The following is a 12,929-nucleotide window of genomic DNA, read 5'->3' as shown; positions in this document are numbered from 1 at the left end:
GCAAGACGTCACATTTGACAGGCGTCTACTATGGTCAGTCAGCTAGTGTGTACACTGTCTGTACAACACTATCGAATGCAGCGATGAATGATTCATGATGTCTGCCCATAAATCGGTTGTCGCCTAGGAATAAGATTTTTTGGCCGAAACCAAATTTACACGTTATTGATGGGGGTTTTATAAGCGGCTTGTAAATATGTGTGTCTGGTACATTATACTTGACACTGACAGTTTAGGGTAATGCGCACACTTGTCGACTAAATAAAAATAATTCTGCTTATATTATATTATAACGACTGGCTATATAATTATGCAAGTATAGTTCCTGACTTTTTTATCAGTGTTAGTTTTAGATCTTCGTCTACGCTCTTGATTTGGTATCTGTGTTTAAATTAATTAACCAAAATTCAATTTTATTTAAATAAATATTTTGAATTTTATTTACATTAAAATAAAATGGTTTAAAGTAAAATATATAACAGATTTTACCCCTAAAATCTATACAAGATTTTCGTTAAAAGTTTTGCAAAGAGGTGCTAAATTCAATCAATAAATTCTAGACTGTGTATATCTAGAACGTATAAATAGGATTAGGTTTCTAGTAGCAAACATTCGACAGAGTTTTTTTTTCATTGTTCATAGATACTTTAGATTGGAGAGATTAAAACGTCATTTAAGGTAGCAGTGGCATCGCTCACACTGGGCGCGATGTCATTAAGCGTCATTAACAATTCAATTATGTGATACGTTACATCATATAATTAAATTTATTTTAAACATTATATAATAAATATAACATTATGCTTTGTGCACTTAGTTTTCTTTTTTTTATTCTGCAGCAACCTTACCTAGTATTTTTGGGATAAAAGTATAATTTACCCGTCCCCGGGATTTTATCTTTATTAAAAATTTCGGTAAGATTGGTTTAGATGCTAAGCAACGCTAAACAAAAAAAGTATCCTATGTCCATTTCAAGGAGACAAGCTATATACTATGTGCTAAATTCTGTACAGTAGTTGAAGTGAATATAGGTAGCAAACAAAAATACTTGGAAGCATTTTAGATATTTGTACGGATGTCTTGAGTGTGCGAAGTCTCCAAGAGTGCAGTGTCTAGATCATTTGTCAAGTGGCAGCATTAATATTTCATGTGTCAGTGTATTTTGAAGTTTCGCCTCTTTAAGTGCATTGACGGCCCCTGTCTGCGCATAATAAACATTAGGTGTGTCCGCACTCGTGCGCATTCATCTTCACCATGCGTTTAGCGCACGCTGCATGTTATAGCGCGTGTGCAAAACTATCGCAGCGCATGCGTTCCAATTGTAACAGTGTCAGTAGATCACAAATAACTTTTTTTTGTAGCATTTGACTGCACCTGGTCTGTTTCTACGCGTCAACCGCAACGCTAAATCACTTGGTATCACGTCTGTGCCGAAGCCTTCCTCCAAACCAATGACCAGCGTAAAAAAACCCCGCTGGGAATCAAAGCCTGGACACCATTTATAAGGCTACATTGGTCACCACTTAACCAGGGAACTCGTAAAAATACTTCTAAACTTCTTTTTCACTCGTCCGTTTACCACAAGGATAATTTTGAATTGCTTGCGCATCACTAACTTTTATTTATTTAAACTCTTTATTTGTATACCACTACACACTTAAGAAAACACGAATAGAGAGAAACACAAAAAACTGGAGTAGAATACAAAAGGCGGCCTTATCGCTTTAAAGCGATCTCTGCCAGGCAACCTTAGGATTAGGAGACAACAAGAGCGAGAACAAATAGGTGGTGTAAAATTATTATAAACCTACATTCAAATAACTCGTACGAATACATAAACAAAATATACACAAATAAAAACATAAATAAAATATATATATATATTTTAGAAATATAAATTTATATATATATTTTATAAATATATATATATATATATATATATATATATATTTAAATAAATTTCAGAGTTATGTGCGTTTTAATTAAAGCAATTAAGTATCACTCGCTTTAAACGGTTGAGGAGAACATTGTGAGGAAACCTGCATGCCCGAGAGTTCTCTATGGCGATCTCAAGGGCGTGTGGATTCTACCAATAAGCACTGGGCCACTGTACATTAATAATACAAGGTTATAGGTACGCTCTCTTAATGCTCAAATGACTCAGTGCCGGCCCGGGACCATGGTATTTGAAACTCCCTACAACCAACCTTAAAAGACCTATAAGCCCTATGTCCAGCAGTGAACGTCCATCGGTTGAAATTATGAATGAATGATGATGAGTCGGTGTCATGTTGTTTGTTTAATGAGCCAGTAAATTCAAACTCAAAATTCAGTTATTTCAAAAAGGCCTAATATGAGAACTTTTGAAACGTCAAGTCTTCTATGGAAGTTTGCATAATTTGAATTACCATAAATGATAAACACTGAGGACTTGAGTTTGTCGCCGGTAGCCCGTTGTGTAATTCGTGGCAATCTCCCAAAGTATTAGTATTAAACACTCGTAAAACCTTAAACACATCCACTTTGATGGCGTATAAAGTAAAAGCTGTAAAAGTCGTTTCTACATAAAGCACGGTACAGTGTTAGTGTGACTTTATTGACTAACAAGAAGAACAGTTGCATTTTATACTTAACTTACTTTACTTGACAGTTTAAATATAAAATAAATAAATATACTACGACAATAAACACATCACCATCTAGCCCCAAAGTAAGCGTAACTTGTGTTATGGGTACTAAGCTAGCTGATGAATCATTTTATGAATATAATACACATAAATACTTGTTATATACAGCTAAATATACACTGAAAAACATTCATGATCATCACACAAAAACATTTCCCGCTATGGGAATCGAATCCATGGCCTTGGACGCAGAAAACCGGGTCGCTGCCCACTTCGCCAACCGGCTGTAAAATAAATCATAAAAGTATGTTATCTGTACTTTTATGTCGCAGCAGATGTGATGAGCTGGAAAATGTTTATCAGCTGAATTAATGTCCTATTTCTATGATCTCTACACGTGTTCTTTTAAAACGTCTCATTTCTTTAGGGAAAATGGGATTAAGAGCTTCCTATGGAGAGTTAGTTGGCTTTAGCTACTACCGAGTATCAAAATGTGGGAAGCCCTCCAGAACGATACGAGATAAAGTGTCCGGATGAGGAAGGCTGAGGACCGGGTGTTGTGGCGTTTTTTGGGAAAGGCATGTGCAGCGGTAGACGACATCCTCAGACATCATTATGAAATTAAGCTTAATTTGCTATAGTCCGCGAAAAGCAGGCGAATCTGTATGGTGTAATTTATAATTTCATCAATCCTTATACTCCACGCCAAAGTTTTAGTACCTTCAAATCAAGAGTGAATAGGCATCTTCTAGGCAAGCGCGCTCCACCTTAGGCTGCATCATCGCTTACCATCAGGTGTGAATGCAGTCAAGCGCTCGTCTATAAACATAAAAAAAAAACAGATCTTCGGCAATGTACCCTCAACGCACGTTTCGCTCTGAAATCGGAGCATCCTCAGGAGATGTTGACTTTACAATGAATAATTGTTAAGATTTTGTTGTTGAATTGTTGTTTTATCCAATACTCAGACATCATTATTAAACTATTAGGGGCGCACTAAACGACAGGAGTCTCCTCCCAGAATGGCCAAGTAGGCATTAATAGACCTCACACAATTATGGAATTAAATAGCCTTCGTGCTTCGTTCGCATTTACAACATTTTTAACATATCCTGAGGGAATTGTTTGTTTCCTTGGGATTAATAGTAACCTATGTCACTCTGTTCTAAACTATCTCTTTGCCAAATAATCAATTTTATTAGTTCTTTTATTTTTAACACACTTTCGCATTTACAATATTAGTAAGGGTGTGACTGTTTTACACCATTTACTTTGCGTATACTAGAATATAAGCTAACATCATCTTCATTATATCAACCCATTACCGGCCCACAACTGGGCACGGGTCTCCTCCCACAGTGAGAAGGGCGTTAAGGCCGTAGTCCACCACGCTGGCACAGTGCGGATTGGTGTACTCCAGACACCTTTGAGAACATTATGGTATCAGGTATGCAGGTTAGAAAAGTTAAAGAGCTGGGATTCGAACTCGTCCCTCCGAAAGGAAAGTAAAAGACTTAGCCACTGGATTTGCATGAGTATCTTTAATTCCATAAATTTTAACATTAAAATAGAATAGAATAGAATTTGTTTATTTACCAGAACAACACAAACAGATTTACATACGGAGTAACTTAAAATTTTATACTTAATTATTAATAGTTTAAGTCTATGATATTTCGTGCCAATAAAAAGGTTCGGATACTTATGTACCCGCAACGCTTGTATTCTGTCAGTATAAGCGTTTTTATGTCAAAATACCAGCAACCATGTAGCGAACTATAGCAGCGATCGGTAGTAAAAAGCGGAATCATAAAAATGAAATGAATGACGTCATAAAAACGTTCATCGAGTTGTGACTCCATTTATGCGTGTAAGCCGTTGACATTCCCCTTTATCTTTATTTGCCTTCGCCTTAAGAGGCCATAAGGGCGGCATCAACATAATCTATGTAACATTGTATGCTTGTCGAACTTACGTATGTATTCGAAATATAGCTATAAAATCAGCTTACGATATAAAATATTGAACCGATGGCGCAGTGTAACTTATTATTGTACATAACGAAGCTGAAGTTCATTTTTTAATTTTTTAACCCGATTATCACTACCATACTCCCTAACAGGTTAGCCCGCTACCATCTTAGACTGCATCATCACTTACCACCAGCACGGTTACCATGGGCAGGAGACAATCATATCCCCGAGGAATGGATATAAATTGATCTTCAGCAACAGCTTTATAAACTCTCAGAGCACTGACGCACAAGTGGAAATAATATCCAAATAATATATGTTAATAAACGAGGGTAAACTTCTCCTATTCCATGTTCCAGTGATTTAGCAGGTGGGCACTTTAATAATGTTCCTTGTCAGGGGCTATAATCGGGGGATCTCATTTTTATCTCCCGCCCGTGTTAGCCCCGCTGGTGAGATTGCAGTCAAGGGCTAATTTTTAGAGGAATAAAAAAAAATACTATACAAGTCAGATTTGTAAGATAATATTATATAATACTAGTGTACCCAGCCCGCTTCGCCGGGCTAGATTTTGCTTTATTTTATTTAAACAATAAACTTACATCATTAAATTTTTATTTAAGTCTCATAATGTATTAAACACAGAGAGAAATAAATGCTCTCTGTATTCATTCTCTTCTATTCTCTTCTCGAGCGGGTGAAGATCATTATCTACACCCATGTACACCTAACAATAGAATATCATCATAGTAAATAAAAGCTGTATTTGACAGTTCAAAAATAGTAGTGCTCCGATCGTCATCAAACTTTACAGGATTACTCGCCTGGTCAATCCGGAGATTCCCTGAAAGTTTCATTGAAATCGGTCCAGCCGTTTCGGAGCCTATACGGAACTTACCCACACACTTTCTCTTTAATATATATATAGACTAGCGGTAAGTCAACCTTAAAAGTTACCTACATATGTTGTCGTAGACTTTTTTTTAAATTTTTAAAGGGGAACAACTTTATCATACAAGATTTTATCGAAACTTTAACCGTATATGCAGTACACGCGGCGGAAGCCCTCAGAAGGGAAAAAACCCTGATTTTGAAACATTCTTCATTGGTGCTAAGACCAATAGGAGCTATTGGTCTTAGCGTGACGATATAGCCTCGATATCCGGGCTATCCAACTCTGATAGATTTTTTCAAATCGAACCACTAGTTCCTGAGTAAACAAACAAACATACTCACTCAGCTTTATGTATTCATTCATTAATTCATTCATTTTATAATTTTTATTCACATTGCTAATATTTATAATTTAATAATGTTTAATGCGTAAAACTGAGTTACAAGAATCCCATCTCATAATTAAAACATTGCAATTTAATTAGCCAAAACTATGACAAGGTGGTGGAATTATTAAATCATCATCATCATCATCATACCAACACGTTACCGGCACACTACAGGCCACGGGTCTCCCCCCACAATGAGAAGGGGTTAAGGCCGTAGTCCACCACGCTTGACCAGTGCGGATTGGTGGACTCCACACACCTTTGAGAACATTATGGAGAACTCTCAGGCATGCAGGTTTTCTCACGATGTTTTCCGTCACCGTTGAAGCAAGTGATATTATAATTACTTAAAACGCACATAACTTCAAAAAGTTACGGGTGAATGCTGGGATTCGAACTCAGGCCCCCCTAAAGTGAAGCGAGATCCTACCCGCTGCCACCGCTTTTTTTCATAAATAATAAGAACGAATATCTAATATCATCATAATATTATTACTGCTCGACATAGTTCTTTTTTTGTTTACTATTTATTATTACAAAACTACGCGTTAATTGGTTCAAAGGAATCGGTTACATCCATAAAAAACCCACAGAAAACCTTAGTGTTTTTACGGAAGTTGGTGGAAAATAATCTCAATCATTAGCGATTACGTTAAAATATCACCAAGAGTTGACTCGCAAAAGTTCGACAGTAATCCTTAGTAGCTAGGCAGTTACGGCTTTCCGGAATAATTCCGGCAATCGCAGCGATTCCGGCGATCGTAAGCAATGATTCCAACGATCGTAATGCGATCGTAACTTTATAATTTACGATTATGATGCAACCCGTAATATTATCGATATCGAAGCTTATATTATTGCCCGTTTTATTTTCCTTTCGTGATTGTTCGATAAATAGTGTTGTAAATATTCATTCGTTGTTATTGAAATCTTGAATTAGATATGTCGACATTATGCTTGTGGGGGAGACGTTTGTGGCTCTGTGTTTATGATTATGTGTTCCGATGATTGTTTTATGGTTTTGTTGATAGGGTTGGCTCATAGGACAACATAATTTTATACTGATAAAACTGATCAATATTATATAGACAAATAGAGAAGGTAATCTTGAAAAGCATCAAACCATTACCGGCCAACTATACAGGCCACGGATCTCCTCTCAGAAGGAGAAGGTTTAAGCCTATACATGATTTTACTATCAAGACAATCTTATGAAGATAAAACTTGCTCTTTACAAGATGTTATTGTGACACAGTTTGAGAGACAGAATATTATAACACATGTTACAAATCTATTATTTTACCTCTAATGTTTCAAAAGTTTACCATAAAATGGAAAATGGGAAAAAATTTGTGAGCTAGGAACATTCCGTAGGTGTGACCTTGCACCTTTGACAATGCACATCATGCAATAATGGCTGAACGAGTGCCTGTAATTACACCGACCTTTCAGACCAGAACACAAAGAGGCAGAAATAAGCATGGTACCACCATGTTACTTGCCCGGACAAGCTCTGTCACAAAAAGTTCAACAAGTACGAAATATTTATAGTTACTGTTATGTCGCTTTTTTCGTAATAAATTATCACCATTCATTGAATTACGTCGAAATAATGACCCTCCTTTTGGAAGTACGAGTGGGATGATACATAAAAGTTACGCGTCGTTTTCGGCTGATTTGGCGTGATTGGCAACAAGAGTCATCGTGGTTTTAATACATGCTTATGACCGCAGTTGATGGCCGCAGTAAAAATATTAATGCCAACGTATTTTGGATTGGCTGCATAACATTGTAATCTCCCGCTGTGCAATATATTTTTGCGAAGTATTTGTTTTTAGTATCTATCAATAATACGGATATTGGTACCAATCAAAGTGGTGATGAATTTATTTATGTTCATTTTTTAATGTCAATTTAAATATTAATAAAAAATGATGAAATAGTGCAGTTATTAAATCGTATGCTATTAAAAGTAAATACATCTTTGGTTTTGTAGGAAGCGATTTTAATTTTATTCAGACGACATGGTTCCTAGATTCCCAGATTCATCAGTCGTCTTAGTACTCATAACACAAGCTACGCTTACTATGGGGCTAGATGGCGATGTGTGTATTGTCGATATATATTTATTTATTTTTGTTATTTACATAAGTTAAACCGTCAATTACACATTTAAAATTTGAGATATTGGTGGTTTTATCAAGATATTCTTCTCTCTGCTACCGGTCCACGCCTCCTCGCAGAGTGAGAAGGTTTTAGATCAGATTATACATTTTCCTTCACAGTTAGCAAGTTATATTTTAATTGCTTCGAATAACAACGCACATGACTCCGAAAAGTTCGAAGTGCGTGCCGGGGATTAAACTCGATCTTCCAGAAAAGGAAGCCGTAGCTTAACCATCAGTATCAGCACATGGCCTTAATTATGGCAATTTTAACCTCTACAAGACAATCCCAAAAGTTGTAAAGTGTGCATGCAGCATAATTCTACATAATGAACATAGCCGTGGGCCGGTGAACATTTATAGATTGTTTATCATATATGCAAATGCCTTAATAGTCTTTTAATGGGTCAGCTGGTTGCGCGATTAAATATTGGGTGCACAGAGCAGACAGGTGTAGAGGCTTTCTTTGTCAAAGGTGATAGAGATTGCAAGCTTATACAAACCAAAGAAAAATAAATATGAAAGAGCAAATAAAGCTTATCTACGTCTAATTTCAGTGTGAATATCTATTTATATTTATTAAAAATACATTGAATAGAATTTAAATAAAGAAATTTTATATACTTAGTAACGCTTAGTACACGCACAGAGTACGCAAAAACTCACACACACACGCTCTGAATTGATAAAAGATTAATTGAATTATCAATTCAAGACTTCTATTGAAATAACTAACTACAGCTTATTTACTTAATATTACGCTTTTTAATTTACCACAATATTTGGACGTCGATGTGATCGACAAAATATGCGTGAAACACAAAATGATAACATCAATATAAGTGTTTAGTACCCATATTTTTTCCAAATAAAGAATTTGAATTTGCATTTGAATTACAACTTTCAAGGAACTCAATAGTAAGATGAAAAGATCAATACTAATTATTATGAAACTATTCACCGCTGAGGCATTTTATATTTGATTGTTTTTTTTTACATTTAACTTTGTATAATGTTTTATGCTTATAAACAAAAATAACCTAACATAGCCCGTTCATTTTGTCAATGTACAAAAATGTTAAGCTTGTCCCAAGCTCAATATAAAATGGCCAGTCTGCTTGAACTATTTGTATTGTACAATGACTGAGGTCATTTAGCATCACATTAAGACAGCAGAGGGTCTCTACAGAAGCAGTCGCTCGTATGAACATGAGCAAGACAAAAATAATGTCAAACCCTCATGTCGCGCTCCATCCAGTAATAGTTAGTACCTCGGCACTCGAAATTGTAGACGAGAATATATGTACGACATACGATCCAGTAGGTAACGGAAAGTTGTGAACCGCCGAATGCAACGCGGTTGGAATATTTCGGGACATCTTTTCGTTTAAAATCCCTTTGTGCCTGAAGACTAAACAGTGTCTTTGAACAGTGCGTGTTGCCAGTGATGACTTACGGATCTGAAACGTCGCTTACTATATCGCAGGTTCAAACGCACTTGTGAATATATAGTACATACATATATGTTGTTTTTATAACAGGAATTCTCATATAGTAAATTAATTTGTTTGCCTCTTATGGGTAATGCAGTAATTAAACAAACATATTTTCCATGGGTGTAAAATATTCTGAAGAAATGGTGTCTGAATCGTATTAATCTATGGCGAAATTAATATTCCGTCTGTCGCCCGGAGGTGTTTGGGCAGACAACGCGGGGATGTAGTTATTATAGCAATGATTAATAATAAACCCATGATAATTTATGGGCGATAAAATTTGTCGGAACGAAATGGTAAAGACGTATAATTCAGTCAAATTTGATATATTCATCACAGTCTGGGGTCATGGCTTACACCGTCGCCGTTTTTACCCACAGATGAACCAAAACAGTGTAATGTGTGTTTCGTAGAACTTATGTGTTATCTAAACATACGAATTTACGTACGTACATCACGTACGTAAATTCGTATGTTTAGATTTTATTGATATTCAATTATTTTGAGTTTTAAAACTGCTACTTTATGAATTCCCCTGTATTTTTTTTGACTGAATGGAACTGCTTGGAACGCACTTAACTCCGAAAAGTGAGAGTTCCCCAAAAGGAACGCTGAAACCACTAGTAATCAACAGGCCATTATTATCGCTCTACTGTCTAGTGCCGAATCCCAGCACGCACCACTAATTTTAGTTATGTAATAGGGGGTTTAAGCAATTAAAATTGCACTTGCTTCACCGGTAAAGCACACAGCTGTCATACCTTAGAGTTCTCCATATTTTTTTGGCGTGTGGAGTCCACCAATACGCACTGGGCCAGCGTGGTGGACAACGGCATTTACCCCTTCTCATTGTGGGAGGAGACCCGTGTCTTGTAATGGGCCGGAAATTGGATGATGATGATGAACTGTACAAGATTCTAAACAACTCAAAATAGTCCAGTAGATTACAACGTTCCAATAAGAATAAGAATAAGAAGAATAAAAAGAACCACTTTATTGCACGTATAACATAAAAGAAAAGAAACAGCAAGGAGTATACAGTACTCAATGTAGACATGGAAAGGCGGCCTTATTGCTGCGAGCAATCTCTTACAGGCAACCTTTGTAGATGGGACTTACAGCATAAATAAATATGTGATTATAAAATGCGAGTATAAAAATAGCATTAAGGTATTTCAGATAGCCCCATCTTGGACTTGAAAGTATCGCACAGTCTGCCCTTAAAGTGTTATCGCGTAAAAGCAATAACACTCCAATATTTCAGAAAACGTTTACATTTAAAAATTACTCGGAAATAAGTGTCAGTCGATAAAAATGGCCAGCTGCCGCCGTTAACGACGCGCTGTAAAGAAATTCATGTAATTTAATTTCCATTATCATTTTCATAAAAAGTCGAATTCATAATACGAGTTATTTCTCTAAAGGTAGGCGCCAACCGAGCGACTACAACCTAGGAATGTTTTTTATGGTTATCGACAAAAAAACTAAGTTTTCACTAGGGAAAAGGGAATTACAAAATTTAGTTTGCAACAAGCAAACAGCAAATGCATTTTAGCGAGAGTTTTAAGCATGATTTTTTATTAATATCTAAAGGTTAGGTTATAAATTTACACTGTAGGTGTTATTTGATAACGACGGGCGGTGCATACAGTATTTATTTTATTCATCATCGTCATATCAACCCATTACCAGCCCACTATGAGAAGGTGCTATGCCCTTAGTCCACCACGCTTGTCCAATGCTGATTGGTGAACTCCACACACCTTTGAGAACATTATGGAGAACTCTTAGGCATGCAGGTTTTCTCACGATGTTTTCCTTCACCTTTAGCGTCGAAGCAAGTGATATTTTAATTGCTAGAAACGCACATAACTCAGAAAAGTTAGAGGTAGATTCTAACTCGCCCCCTCGAAAGTGAAGTGTAGTGAATGGGCTATCACCGCTTTATTTTATTATATTCTACTGATCCTAAAGATATTACAAATGTGTAAATTTGTATGGATGTCTGGGTGTTTGTTACTCTTTCAAACAGAAGCTTTTGAACGGATTTTGATAAAACACAGTAATATAGGTAAAACATCATAACACATAGACTATCATTTATGAAAATATTGTGAAAATCGGCCTACTAATTTTTAGATAAGTCTGAAAAAGTAACATCTGCCACCTGAGAGCTATCTTGGCTGTTTAAATCGTGTGAGTAAGATGAAAATAATGTATAGTGGGATTGTAACTCTTAAAGAATTATACTACTTTTTCTCACATTTTGCTATAGCTTTAGCTATAAAATGCGCTATATTTTTTATCCTACCAAATATTTTTTATTGCGTACCGTCAATGGCGCAAATGGCACTTGTGCAAGAGAAGACAAGAGAAGTAGTAGTAGAGCTTTTTGTGACAAAGCTCTCCAGTCGAAGCATTACCGCCATGCTTATTTCTGCCGCTAAGAAGTATTTTTACACGTTGCAGGCTGTTACGGACGTGTTCCTTGCATATGCTGCAAAGTTATGCCCTGTTTATAGGCGATGGTTTTTGACTTACCATCACGTGGGCCATGTGCTTGGTCTGTTGGCTGCATTTATCTATATATATAAAAATGTTATGTTGGTTTGTGTACGCTTCAAAAACTTAAAAAGTTCTGCACCGATCGAGCTGAAATTTTAGCATGATATATAATAATACGCATCAAGGCTTGTTTTTATCTATTTTTCCCAACCATTCAACCACAATGTGCCACAGCGAAGCGTGGCAGGGTACAACTAGTGCTATATAAAAAAAGAGAATGCTGCGTTTATATTTAAAATATTTCTGCGGCTTTTAAAATTTCACAGTAAAACATCCAGTGAGCGAACACCTCAACAAAAATACCCTGAATTTAATTACATTGTTAAATTATAATGCTCACCTTTGTGCAAGCGGGCTGAGATAAAAAGCGGATGAATGTATTGATTAAAATTATCCATTGACAGATCATTTTTTTCACATTAATTTTATGTTGTACTGGAAAATTATAGCTATTTTTAACAATTCCACAACCTGATGCCATTAATAACGTTACGAAAAAGGCATGTCATGAAAGAATTGTCGTTTTAACATGGTAATATCTTCATTAAAAAGTTTATTAGCTTATTACGAAGTTTGCTATTCAAGTATGCTGTGTTTGATCTATCGTTGTATTTATATAGTAATAATATTTTGCATACTACATAAATATATGGCAATAAGTAAATATCATCATTGTCATCCTCAGCATTGTTGGACATTTAAGGATTAGACCAACGAGACTGTACAGTTTTTTTTTATATCAGTGTGTGTGTGTGTGTGTGTGTGTGTGTGTGTGTGACTGCGTGTGTGTGTTTATAATAATATTTATATTATAGATACC

The sequence above is a fragment of the Pararge aegeria genome, chromosome 9 (genome assembly GCF_905163445.1).
Source record: "Pararge aegeria chromosome 9, ilParAegt1.1, whole genome shotgun sequence".
Lineage (NCBI taxonomy): Eukaryota > Metazoa > Arthropoda > Insecta > Lepidoptera > Nymphalidae > Pararge > Pararge aegeria.
Note: the sequence above shows the minus strand (reverse complement) of the source record.